Below are 14720 nucleotides of genomic sequence, written 5' to 3'. Positions count from 1 at the left end.
TCCAGTGTTGTAAAAATAAGATTGCAATTCATTCGTTTTGTTCCTGGTTGTTGAAGTATAATAATAACTGCTATCCTTAAAGTTTAAAACAGTGAAATCTGTTTTTTACTTACTATAAAAATAATACATGCTATATTAACCTTAGTTAACTTATACTGCATAATAAATGCTCCCAGTAATTCATTGACTTACAACAAAAATGTTTATTTTTTTTCTCCTGCTGTATGTTAGCTAAAGACTGGCACTATTTCTACTCTTGCTCCATCTATCCTCTAATTCTTAGGTCCAGGCTGGTGACCAGATATTTGGGCCACACTGTTCTTATAACAGGTAAAGAAAGATAACTGGCAAAAGCAAATAAGACTTTTGTCTTTTTTAACCATTTACACATGGTAACAGAAAAGTTCTCAAACTGGGTGCATTTAGTCTTGCTTTGCCATGTAGTCCCAAACATAAAATATCTTTAACACAAGTTTGGGTCTGATCTGTGACATTCAGTGATATTACTTTCTTATTCTCTGAGAAGATAAAAATCAGAATTTGGGGATTTTATAAAGGATAGTTTTTGAGGGAGAAAGTGCTAGAAATAATAAAAATGAAGAGCAAGAAATTATTGATCCAGCCTAATTCAAGGTCTTTCTGGAAAAAGCCCAGCCATTGTTAGTATAACAAGAACAGTTTATGTGATATTGATGTAACCTGGAAGCCAAGGAGAGTAGACTGGAATGTGTATGTATGAACAACGATGACTTTACTATAGTCAGTGGGGGTAGTGAAAGCCATTGAGTAAGCATGTGTACTGTGTAGTTATTGCATTAAAAATGACTGAACAAGTAGAGCAACAAATCTGGAACAGATTTTGTGTTAAACTTGAACATTCTTCCATGGAAACTATTCAGATGATTCAAAAGGCTGCACCTATGGGCAATCGGTGATTGGCAGCTTCACCACAGTGAGCCCACTCATGCTTCACGTCTCATGCAGAGTTTTTTGGCAAAACATCAAATAAATCAAGTGACTCAGTTGCCTACAGCCCAGATTTGGGGTCCTGTGGCTTCTGGCTTTTTCCAAAACTAAAATCACCTTGGAAAGGGAAGAGATTTCAGACCATCAATGAGATTCAGGAAAATATGAAAGGGCAGCTGATGGAGATGGGGAGGACTGCCAGATCCCAAGGTGCCTGCTTTGAATGGGGAACAAGGTGTCATTGTGTTATGTACAGTATTTTTTGTATGTTGTATCTTCTTCAATAAATGTCTCTTTTTCATATTATGTTGCTGAATACCTTCTGGACAGTCCTTGTATATTTTCACAGTGCTGTTTAAACTGGGTTAACCAGACTCCCTCTTAGAATAGCCACGAAGAGGGTTAAGTTTTTTTAGTCATTTATATTTATAGATGTTTTTCTATTCAGAGAAATTCTTAGTGGTTCAGATTTTCATGAAGGGGGTATATCTTCAGGGAAACAAAGTAATTTTGTACAAATTGGGGGAGAGCAAGACTCATTTGTGAACTTGGACACTGAGGGCTCTTAGCATTTGGGACATTGAAGAAAAGGGAGGTAAGAGAGGACTGGGAAACATTTTCTACCTTGTAATTTTGCCTTAGGTTCAGCCTGGTGGAGGGTGGTGTGCTAATGAAAATCAAACTTGTAAGAGTGACTTAAATGAGTTACATCTAGATTCAGATTCTATTCCAGTTAATTGTGTGATTTGAGCAACAGACTTGTCTTATTTATAAAATAAAGATAATAATTGACTTACTGATTCTACCATCGTTTACAATAATTGTCCTTCGGTCTCTTTAGTCATCGCTTCTCCTTTAGCCAACTTAAATTTTATGGTCCTTTATCCTCAACTCCCTGGTATACACCCTTGACTATCTTCTCTCACTCTAACTTAATCATGCTCACTTGGGAAAACTATACCCCAGGTTAACCCAATTTTCTTTCAACTCCAAGTCTACACCTGTGGAGCTGTATGTGTTTAGAGGAAAATGTAAAATCATGCTGTCTAATTTTACTTTGAAGTCATGGTCACAAGCATTGCATGAGTCCCTAATACTGCCTGGTATTCATACTGTATTTTCCTAAATAATTTTTCTATTTTTAGATGGTTTATTTCTTATTTTCTGTCATCAGACCCTCCAACAATATCTCATTCCCAGTCTTGAATTCACCTCATGATTTTGTTTCCTAGATCACTGAAAAATATTAAAGCAATCAAGAGAGATCTTACATAAACTCATTTGACCACATCTACTTACCTACATCTTCAATTTCTAGACTATGTATTCTCACCTATTTTCTACCTTTCTAAAGCCAAATTCCTCCATTGTGTATTAGATTCTGTTTATTTATGCCTGTTTAAGGACATTGCTTCAGCAATTCTCCGTTCTCAGATTTCTCAGTACCGTATCACTGCCATAAGAAGACAAAATTTACTGCTGTTTTTATCTTTAAAACATCTTTTACTTTGCCCTCCTTATCTTACCAGGTAACACTTTATTTGCTCCTCATTCACAATAAACTCCTAAAAGAGTTGTCTGTGTTCACAGATTTCAGTTCCACTCTTCCAGTTTCCTCTTAAATCCAGCACAGTTAAGCATTAGCCATTGTCATTGCATTGAAACTACTCTTGGAAAGGTTACCAATGACCTTCATATCGCTAAATTTCAAGTTATTTCTCAATATTCATCTCCCCTGACTTAGCAGCAGCATTTGATTTAATTGATCATTCCCTCTTACACATACCTTCTTCATTTGGCTTCGAGGAAATTATACTTTTCAAAAAACCTTTCTTCCTTTATCTCTTATCCACCTCCTATCCTCGGTCTCTTAAAAGTCGAAGTATCCATCTGGTTCTCTTCTCTGTCTACATTCACTCCTTTGATGACTCTGGCTCAAAATACCAACTTCATCCTGAAAACTCCCAAATTTATATACCCATTTAAGGCCCTTCTCTTGAATTCCAACTTATAAATGTACCAGTATGCATCTATATAGCCATTTGGATGTCTTATAATTAATAAGTCTCAAACCAAATTAATGATTCCTTGCTTAAAAGTTGCTCTTTCCACAGTATTTGTTAGCTCAGTAAATGCCTACTATTTTTTTCCAGCTGGAGCCATCCTTGATTCTTGTCTCTTTTACTCCTGTAACTAATTTGTAATGAAAAGCTTGTCAAGCCATACTTTCAAAATATGAGAATATATTTAAAATATATCTCTTCTCACTACCTCTACTGCTACCACTGCAGTCTAAACCACTATTACCTCTCCCCTGGAGTACTGCCGTAACTTCATAACTTGTCTCTCATTTGCCCTTTTACGTGCCTTCTTACAGTCTTTTCTCAACACAGTAGCCCAGTGAGCCCTTCAAAAGGTAAGTAAAATATTTCACTCCTCTGCTCAGAACTCTCCAGTTGCCCCCAGAAACTACACAACTTCCTTAAGTGTCACATTCTCAAACCACTGTAATTAAAATGACAGCTTCTCTTTCTCACATATACTCTCCCCATATATACTCCTGCATCGCCTTACTTGCTCCTTTTGTCCTATAACATTATTGCCATTTAATAGCATTTTAATTTATATATTGTTAATGGTCTTTCTGTTGTTAGAATAAGCCTCATCAGGGCAGGGAACTTTATTTGTTTTGTTTACTGATATATTCCAAGTACCCAAAACATTGCCTAGCACGTAATAAGTGCCCAGTAAATATTTGTCGGGTAAAAGAATGCCTGCCTCTCAAGATTTTGTACATATTAAATGTGATAATGTACTCGTAAAGCTCAGACAATAACTTAGACATTATACGTGTTTAATAATTTCATTCTCTTTCTTCCCTGCTTCCTCGTTAGTATACTTTGTGTAGGTATCTGAAAATGTTAAGAGGGTTGTAGACCTCTAGATACCATATGTTATTCCATTCTCCTTGTTGTAGATTTTGCAGGTGAACCCAGCTTTTCCTCATTCCTCTTTTTGTTCTGTGACTTCTTCCATCCAACAGAGGAGCTGGAAGGAGTTAGAATCAAAGGAGTAGAAAGAAGGAGAAGAAAAAAGATCTTATAGATTCTTATAGGTAGAAAAATCTATCAGACTTCTACTTGTAATGATCAATTTTTAATCTACTTTCCCTCATTATTTTCTAGTACATAGCTCCTGGCATGCAGTTGATGCTCAACGAATTTTTGAATGACTGCATTTTCTCTGTTCAGTGGAATTACTCTTTCCAAATGTAGGTCTCTTCTATGGATTAAAAGAAGCAAAAGAGTCTGAGGAGTAGGTGGTTATTCAGAATAGTGAGTAAAAGCTGATATAGCCCTATGTTACGTGGGCCAAAAGGAGAAAATAGATTTATGAAGTGAACCAGAAATAGACAGTTTTTGGCACAAACAAGGTGTGGAAAAAAGTATAGCCCTTAGATTGTATAAAATGTTTTTGTTGTTTTATTCTTATAAAACTTCTTGTTATCGCATTATTAGAAATGGGGAAACTGAGTTTCAGGTGATATATCCTGTACAAGTTCAAACAGTAAGTGTCAGAGTTGGTGCTCAAAACTAGATCCTTTTGATAACTAATTTTATGCTCGTGACAGTATAACAAGGAAACTAAGGAATAGCACAAAAATAGTCTTGAGTCGTTTATCTTGGGTTTATGGCTTGGCTTTGCATATTATAGGTTAAATCACAATCTTTCTCTGAGCCTGATGACCTTTTTTTACAGGGTGATGGTTATGAAACTTAAATGGGAGAGTGAGTGTAAAATTGCTATAAAATGCATTGTTTATGTTATTATTCCATCATAGGGTGGTACACCATGACCGAATTGAGATTATAGAAAATGGTATGACTGAGGAGAGACAAGTAAAAATATAGTTGTATCAACCCCCTAGGAAAATGTCACTAGAGACAAATAAGACATAGTAGCACTGGTAAATCTGAAGAAAATTGGTAAATATGAAAATGAATGAGAGAAATGAGAAGTTAAGAGAGAAGGAAATAACTTCATAATTATCAAGGGAAAGCGATAATATGAACTCCTAATTAATGAGAAGTATCTGTAGATTTTCTCCTTAACACATTACAACATAATTAGAGATTCTCAAACTGAATGAGACCTCAGGGTTCATCATTTTATAGGAAGGGAAATGGAGGAAGCTCAAAGAAGTCAAATAAATTGCTCAAAGATGTATAAATGGAAGAATAGAAAATCCAGGCCTTTTCTTACATAACAGGAAAAAACTAATAAGCATCACATTCTAATAAAAATGTCATTAATAAGATATTCTATTACTTTCTTTTACTCCCTATATATCAGGCTGTGTATTGAGCACTTTTCATTTATTAACTCAGTAAAAATTATTCATAACCTGTTGAGATAATATAGCCTATTATTGCAATTTTACCTGTGAAGAAACTGAGGCACAGAGAAGTGAAGTAATATGTCTAAATTACACAGCTTAATGGTGGAGCTAAAATTTCAAATTGGTAGTGTGAGTTGCCCATATTCTTTTTTTTTTAAGATTTTACTTATTTATTTTTAGAGAGAGGGAGAGAAACATCAATGTTTGGTTGCACTTGCACACCCCCTACTGGGGACCTACCTGGTCTGCAACCCAGGCATGTGCCCTGACTGGGAATTGAACCAGCGGCCCTTTGGTTCGCAGGTTGGCCCTGGGCATTCAATCCACTGAACCACACCAGCCAAAGCCATATCCTTTTTTAAAATATAGATACTTAAATTGAAATTGAAATATTATTGCTATTACAGCTGTCCCAATTTTTTCCCTTTGCCCTCTTCCACCCAACTTGCCCCCACTCCCACAGTCAATCCCCACACCATTGTTTATGTCCCTGTCTCATTCATATATGTTCTTTGATTAATCCCGTCACCTTCTTTCAACTAGTCCCCACCTTCCCCTGTCCTCTTATAGCTGTCAGTCTATTCCATGTTTCTATGCCTCTGGTTCTATTTTGGTCATTAGTTTATTTTGTTCATTGGTATCCACGTAGAAGTGAGATCATATGTTATTTGTCTTTCACTGACTTGATTATTTCACTTAGCATAATGGTCTCTAGTACCATCCATGCTGTCAAAAAGGTAAGAATTCCTTCTTTTCTTATTGCTGCATAGTATTCCATTCTCTAAATATACCAGTTTTTTTTTAATCCACTAATATCACTGATGGGCACTTGGGCTATTTCCAGATCTTGGCTATTGTAAATAATTATGCTATGAATATAGGGGTGCATATATTTTTTCAATTGGTATTTGAGGATTCTTAGGGCATATTCCCAGAAGTGGAACCATGGGGTCAAAATTCAGTTTCACTTTAAATTTTTTGAGGAAGCTCCATACTGTTTTCCACAGTGCCCGTACCAGTCTGCATTTCTGCCAATAGTGCACTAGGTTTCCCTTTTCTCCAATCTATGCCAGAACTTGTTTGTTGATTTATTAATGGTAGCCATTCTGTCAGGCATGAGGTGATAGCTCATTGTGGTTTTAATTTGCATCTCTCATATGATTAGTGATGTTGAGCATATTTCCACATCTTTATGGGCCATCTATATGTCCTTTATGAAGGAGTGTCTATTCAGGTTCTTTGCCCATTTTTAAATTGGATTGTTTGTTTTGTGTTGAATTGTATAAGTTCTTTATCTAGTTTGGAAATTAACCCCTTATCAGATGTATCATTGGCAAATGTGTTCTCCCATATAGTGGCTTCCCTTTACATTTTGTTGATGATTTCCTTTTCTGTGCAAAAGCATTTTAGTCTGATGTAGTCCCATTTGTTTATTTTTTCCTTTGTTTCCATTCCCCTAGGACATACATCAGCAAAAAATATTACTATAAGCGATGCCTGAGATTTTACTATGTTTTCCTCTAGGATTTTTATGATGTTGCAACTTACATTTAAGTCTTTAAATCCATTTGGAGTTCATTCTTGTGTATGGTGTAAGTTGGTGGTCTAGTTTCATGTATTTGCATGTACCGTCTAATTTTCCCCACACCATTTATTGAAGAGACTGTCTTTACTCCATTGTACGCTCTTGCCTCCTCTGTCAAATATTAATTGACCATAAAGGCATAGGTTTATTTCTGGGCTCTCTGTTCTGTTCCATTGATCTGTATGCCTGTTCTTATGCCAGTACAGGTTGTTCTGATTGCAATGACCTTGTAGTATTACTGCCAACTTTGTTCTTCTTTTTCAGGATTGCTGAGGCTATTCATCGTCTTTTTTGGTTCCATAAAAATATTTGGAATATTTTTTCTAGATCTCTGAAATATGCCTTTGGTATTATAATAGGAATTCTGTTGAGTCTATAGATTTATTTGGATAATAGGAGCATTTTAACAATGTTGATTCTTCAAATCCATGAACACAGTATGTTTCCACTTATTTGTGTCTTCCAAAACTTCATTCTTCAATGTCCTATAGTTTTCCAAGTATGTCTTTTACCCCCTTGATTACATTCATTTTTGGTACCTTTTCTTTTTGGTGCAATAGTAAATGGAATTGTCATCTTAATTTCTCTTTCTGATAGTTCATTATTGGTGTATAAATTACCACCAATTTCTGGATATTAACCTTGTATCCTGCTACTTTGCTGAATTTCTTTATTAGATGTAGTAGTTTTGATGGAGTCCTTAAGAGTTTTCTATGTACAATATCATGTCATCTGCAAATAATGACAGCTTTACTACCCTCTTTCCAATTGGATGCTTTTTATTTCTTCTTCTCATATGACTGCTGTCGCTTGGACTTTTAGTACTATGTAGAGTAAGAGTGGTGAAAGTGGACATCCCTATCTTGAGGAACAATCATTCTTTTCAAAAGGACGGTGATAGAATAAAAAGTATTATAAATAAATGGATAGTGACTAAAGAAAAAGAATTGCACACTTGAAACCGATATAATTTTATTAACCAATGTCACCCTCAATAAATTTAATAAATAAAAAAAACAAATAAAACTACAGAGGGAAAAGAGTGTAGTGGACACACTGGTATACATTATATATTCTTATAGAAATTAATTTTAAAAGACTATGGACTTCTGTGTTCCAGTCTGGCAGGTGTGGAGCTTGGACGTTGTTTATTTAATGTTAGAATTATAGCTCGCTACCTAAGCAAATACTGTGGGATTTAAGGTCTTGAGAGAAAGAAATTGTATGGGTTCCTTTACAAAAATACTTGGTGGGTCAATCATTTATTTAGTTTATATAATTATTTTAAGTGCATTTTTAACAAAGTCTTTAGCTACTTCGTGTATAAGTATATTAATGTACATTTAATAGAACCCCAAACCCTTAAATGTTCTGTCTTTAAGAATAAATGGTAAAATAGTTCTATAAAGACAAATTATGGGTTCCATTTGCACTTCTGGTCATAGAATTTTTACAGTGTACTATGAAAGCCTGTCTCATATCTGTTACCCCCTTCTAAAGAAGGAGCTTTGCCTATCTTGTTCATGATCATATCTATAGTTCCAGGCCAAATGTTGGTTTCCTTACATTTTTATGGAATGAATAAAGTAATGAATTAATATTTTGTTTGAGATCATTTCTTGTAATGTTCTAGTTTTACCTTCCACAGTCTTTAACGTATATGAAAGGTACAAGCAACAGTGATCACATAAAAAGCCTGATGGATAGAGTAGTTGGTTATAGGTCCTTGCTTCTCATTACTTGCACTACTTCATGGCAATCCCTTCTGGCCTGTAGTGCTTCTGTTGAGAAATCAGCTGACAGCTTTATCAGAGCTCCCTTGCAGGCAACTGTTTCTCTCTTGCTGCCTTTAAGAGTCTTTCTCTGTCTTTAAACTTTGCCATTTTACTTGTGATGTATCTTGGTGTGTACATGAAGCCTCTTTGGCTTCATCTTGAATGGGACTCTCTGTGTATCTGGAACTTGTGTGATTTTTTTCTTTCACCAGGTTAGGGAATTTTTCTGTAATTATTTCTTCAGACCGTTTTTTTAACCCTTGCTCCTTTTCTTCTCCATCTAGTATCCTTACGATATGCATATTGTTGTTTTATGTGGTCCCAAAGCACCTTTAAACTTTCCTGATTTTTTTAAAGCTTTTTCTTTTTGTTGCTTCTCCTGGATGTTTTTTCCCACCTTGTCTTCCAAACCACTGATTTGATCCTCTGCTTCATCTAGCCTGCTTTTAATTCCTTCCACTGTATTCTTTATATTAGATACTGTGTTCTCCATTTCCATCTGGCTTTTATTCATAGTTTCTATGTCCCTTTTCATGTTGATGAGGTTCTAAATTCTTTTGAGCATCCTTATAACCATTACTTCGAACTCTATATCTGATCATTTGCCCACCCCAATTTCATTTAACCCTTTTTTTGGAGATTCCTCCTCTTCTTTCATTCGGAGGTTGTTTCTTTGTCTCCCCCATTTTAACTGTCTCTTTTTGTTTGTTTCTGTGTATTATATAGATCTGCTTTGACTCCCTGTCTTTGACATTGGCCTTATGTGGTCGGGGTACTAGGGGACTCTGTGTTGCAGTATCTTTGCTCTCCCGATGGATGCTCTAGATTGAATGTCCTGTGTGTGGGTAACATGGGTTCTCCTGTTGTTTTGGGGTCCTGATTGTTATTGGCTGGTTCATTGGTGGAATCTCCACTCTGGCTGGCTGACTGTGTAAGTGCTGATAGACCAAAGCAAAACAACACAAAAACCAAAACTAAAACAATGAAACCCCCTTCTCAACAACAAGAGCAGAATCAGTGACAAAAGAGCAAAGGATAATAAAAATGAAAAAATAAACAGAATAGTAAAAGAAAAAAATGAGAAGACCGAAGGAAAGAAAAGTGATTATGAGTGAAGAAAAGGTAGAGAAATAGTAAGAGTAAGGAGTAGAAATAGGAGAATGGAGAGAAAGAACAAAGAAAGAGAACACATAACAAAAATAAGAAAAGAAAGGAAGAAAAAATTGAGTGTGAAGAGGTAAGATTAAATGGGAATTATGAAAAAGAGAAAAAGAATAAAAAGAAAAATTAATAAAAATGCTATGAAAAGAAAAAATTAATGAAAAAGAATAAAGTGGAATTCGTCTCAGCAGATTTTTGTGTTGCCTGCTGGAACTCATAGGGTTCTATCTATGGTATGGTTCTGATGTTGTTGAAGCTGATGTAAGCCACTGTCAGGTGCTGTCCAAGTCTAGCCCTCCACAGCCTGTTTACAAGCCACCCACGATTTGTGGCTGTCTCCTCTGGGTTTGGCTGCATATATTATGGGCTAAGCTGTACTGCAAAGCTGCCTTTTATCAGCTTTTAGGCTCAAGGGTGGATCACCAAACATTCTAAGACACCTCAGGATCTGCCTCTGCCTGGCTCTGCCTGGCTCTGCCTGGCAGCCTGCTTTAGTCTTAGACTAGACACTGACCCACCTGTTTCTGAGAATCCTTCTGGTGGAATCATGGTTATGAGAAGTGGAATCACGGTGATGGGACCCCTGGACCTCCCATATGGGAGGTGCCATTCAGATTTTGGGGAACATGGTGGGTGTGGTTCCCCACCCCTGAGCCATGCTGCTTTGTCTGCCCTGGATTATTTTCTGGAGCCTCTAGTAGGCAAGCCAGTGGGGCTTCCGGAGTCCAGAGTTTGGGTCTGCCAGAAACCACAAGGGTGTTTCTGTGGCTATCCCACGGTCTCACTGGGGAAGTGCCAGTGTGGTTCCTGGGAAAGTATACAGAATGGCTGCATCCTACAGCCAGTCTCTGATACCTACTGGTTCTGATATGTTGTTGTTTCCTCAGCAGGCACTAAGATGCAGGGTGGGGGAGAGGGGAGGAAGAAGAAAAAAGAACAAAAGATGCAAGGCAGGGTATCTAGAGGAATTCTAGAGGAGGGAGCAAGCAGGATTTCTGAGGGTAAGTTTAGTGGTATCCCACGGGGACGGGTAATTGTTTTTCCCCATGTGAGGGGCTTGCTCTTCTCAAGAAGGATGGCTGCTGCAGTATCATGGTATGTCCTGGCACAGAAATCCCCACAAATGCTCCCTTATGTCCCTCCCCAGTGCCTCTCACTGCAGACTGTCTCGGGCAACTCCAGTCTCCTCTGCTGTCCTTTCTCTGGATCCCAAAATGTGTTGCTGCGAATGAAAAACCTATGCTTTGACCTCTTTAAGAAAAAAAATAGTGGCTTTCTATCCAGTGGGCTCTGTGTCTCCCCAGCAGACAGAAACCCCGTGGCCTTTCACTGCCGGATGCTGTGTGGGCAGCTGATCTCTGCACTGATGCTGCTCTGGCTTGGGAGCCGGATCTTGGGTCCAGGTCTCCTCCTCCCAGGGGGAAGCCCCCACAGCCATGCTGCCACCTCAGCGTGCCACTGGAGGGAACGGGTATCCCCTTTTATGTCCCTACCCATGTCTAGTTGGTTTCTGGCTGTCCTTGGTTAAAAGTCTCCTTTTTTAGGTAGCCTTCAGTTGTGTATTTCAGGCAGCCATTCCCCTTTTTAGTTTTATTTCCAGTTTGGTTCTGGGAGGAGGTGCAAGAAAGATCCTCTTACTCCACCGTCATCTTGCCACCAGTGAATGGGTTGTCCATATTCTTAATCCTTTTATGTATATTACACTACAATTTTATTTCTTTGAGGTAAGTGACTTGAAGATAACAGAATTAGATCTTTGAATGAAATGTGTTTTAGGTGAGGGAATTAACTCCTACCTTTCATGGACAGCATGGACAGAACTGGAGAGTGTTATGCTAAGTGAAATAAGCCAGGCCGTGAAAGGCAGATACCATATTATGACTTTACCTATAACAGGAACCTAATTAACAAACAAACAAACGACCAAAATAGAACCAGAGGCATGGAAACAAAGAGCAAACTGACAGGGACCAGAGGGTAGGGGGGAGAGGGATAAGGGAGAAAAGAAGGGGAAGGGCCTAGTTAAAGAACAAGTATAAATGACCCAGGGACAGGACAACAGGGTGGGGATTGTCTGTGGGTGGGGGTGGGTTGGGCAGGGGAGAACAATGGGGAGAAATTGGGACAACTGTAATAGAACAACAACAAAAGTATTTAAAAATATGATATTCAGAGATATCTACTTAATAGAATTAGCAAAGTGAACCCTTTTTTGTACTTTTCAAAATAATGCAAAAGTATTCAGGTATCTAGTTTTTAAGTTACTGTATTCAGTTAATATAAAAGTGTTACTTTGTGACTTTTTGGCTTATTTTTGGTTAAGTGATACCAATTTAAAACATTTTGGTATAACTGAAATTGAAAGGAAGATGGAATTGAAATATCTTTTTTTCTAGTAAATGTGCTTAAGTTACTCACCTGTCTTTTCTAAAGTAAATGTTATCAATTTAGAATTAATGTAAAAGAAATACCATAGAAATAATTTATTGATACAAAATAATGCTAAAGTAAGCATGCTAAATTAATGAGTCATCCAATAAACTTTGGTAGCATTATATGAAGTCCTTGAGTTAAATTAGCTAAAAGCCAGGTTTTATTTCTTAAATGGCAGTTTAGGCAACCCTCTGTAGGCTTATTCATGGTAACTGTTTTAGTAAGGATAGAGTTTATGAAGTTTCCACGGCTCTTCTTCTCTTTTAAAGGAGTCTTCAACAAATTTGTTTCCAGGTTTCTTTGGTTGATAATCTGGTACCTAATTTACAGTTGTTCTCTGTATTCTGTCAGCTTTTTAAAAATATTTCAATGACCATGAGCTCTTTGACTTTACTGTTAAGGAAGTTGCCTCTTTTCTCTGTTAAATGTACTGTGGTAAAAAGCAGAAATGGCAACAATCTTTTGTATCTTCTCCTATTGTAAGATAGGGCCCTTAATTTCACCCCTTGAATCTGGTCTTTCCTTATTACTTGCTTTGATCAATTGAATATGGCTAAGGGCTGTTTTGCAAGTCCTGAACCTAGACCTCAGGAGAGGTCTTGTAGCTTCCTCTTTTGCTGCTTTTTGGAGCCTCTCCACTCCTGCTGTGTATAGGAGCCTAGGTTAACTTCCAGCATGAAATGATACACACGGGGCCTGGTCACCCCTTTTGTCCTAACTGATAGTCTACTCACTGACAGGGATGTCAGTGCTGCCATCATCCAGACATCAGCTGACGCATCAGTTGGTGTATGAGCAAGCCCCGCAGAAATTACCTGAGCTGGGTAACTTTTCCTAATTTTTTTTACCTTAATTATCCAGTTGATCTACAGAATTATGAGCTAAATAAATGGTTATTTTTAATCTACTAAGTTTTAGAGTAGTGTGTTATGTAGCTAAAGATAACAGATACACATTGCTCGTGTCTTTCCTATCTTGTCAAAACTCTTCCTTGATTCCATGTTTCATCTCTGACTAATTTTAAGGTTGTCTCTTTTTTCTACCCACAGGTGAGCCAACAGCTCCATATCCTGTCTGGGGCCATGAGCAATGATTGTTTTAATTCTTCATAAGAGGCATAGTTTCTTTCTGACTTTTGGCTTTGTGTGAGAAGGCCAGTGCTAACTATTCTCCAACTGCCGTTCTTTTAGGAGTATGTATGAAAACCTTAGCCTTTAAGGTATAGGATTTTTACCGGACGCGCTTCTGTGCCACTCTGGCTCTGTCTCATTGACCCACCCAGCTTCCTAGTTCCAATCTCCAGTGTAAGACCTTACAACAATATAGTTCTGTTTTCTTGTTCCCTTTTTTGGTGTGACTTTCATCATATATTTTACTTCTGTGTATATTATAAACCCCACTCTACAGTGTTGTTGTATTTTGTATTAAGTAGCTTTTTGACTTTTAAGTGAATTATAAGATGAAAGAAAACATAGTCTTTATATTTAGCTACTTACTATTTTGGTGTTCTTTGTTCCTTTCTGTAGGTCTAAGTATCCATTCGGTATCCTTTCTCTTTGGCCTGAAGGACATCCTTTAGTATTTCTTACAGTACTGGTTGGCTGGCAGGCATTCTCTCAGCCTTTGCTTAGCTGCAAGTGTCTTCATTTCATGTTCCTTTTGAAGAGAAGTATTTCTGCTGAATATAAAATTTTAGGTTGCTACTTTGTCTCTGCCTCCCAGTCCTTTAAAGATGTCATTCTACTGTCTTCTGACCTCCAGTGGGAAACTGGCAGTCACTCTTGTCCTTGTTCTTCTTGTTGATGATGTTTCTTTTTTCTCCCTTGTCGGTTTTCAGTACTCTTTCATTTTTAGTTTCTATCAGTTTGACTATGATATGCATGGATATGGTTCTCTTTATATTCACCCTGCTTAGGATTGGCTAAACTTCTTGAAAGCTGATATTTTCATCGTATTTGGGAAGCTTTCAGCCATTATTTTTCAGATATCTCTTCTGTCCCTGTCTGATTATCTTCTCCATTGGGACCACAATTACACATACTTTAGATTATCTAATATTGTCCCACAGGTCCCTGAAACATTATTAAGTTTTCTTCAGTCTTTTTACTCTCTGCCAGATGAGATAATTTTAATTGATCAGTGTTCAACTTCTCTTTCTTCTACCATCTTCAATATATTGTTAAGCCTCCTTTTAACTTGACAGGCCTTACACTGCAATCTTCCCAACACTGTAGCCACTGAAATCTCTGCTCAGATCTTTAGCTCCCAGTTGCCATTTTCTACTGGCACTCTTTCTTTTAAAGATTGTATTTATTTATTTATTTCTAAGGGAGGGGAATAGAGGAAAAGGGAGAGGGAGAGAAACATTGATATGTAAGAGAAACATTAATTGGTCACCTCT

General features: G+C 37.3%; 1 protein-coding gene across 4 annotated transcripts in view; it reads left to right on the top strand.

Moving 5' to 3' along the window:
* Nucleotides 1-14720, top strand: part of GPHN (gephyrin) — a 478645-nt gene that overhangs the window by 25910 nt on the left and 438015 nt on the right. The gene's annotated exons all lie outside the window — the stretch shown is intronic.

Source organism: Sturnira hondurensis, unplaced genomic scaffold, assembly GCF_014824575.4.
Source record: "Sturnira hondurensis isolate 20B ecotype Veracruz unplaced genomic scaffold, ASM1482457v3 Scaffold0021143, whole genome shotgun sequence".
NCBI classification, from domain to species: domain Eukaryota; kingdom Metazoa; phylum Chordata; class Mammalia; order Chiroptera; family Phyllostomidae; genus Sturnira; species Sturnira hondurensis.
This window is presented reverse-complemented; position numbering and strand designations above follow the sequence as displayed.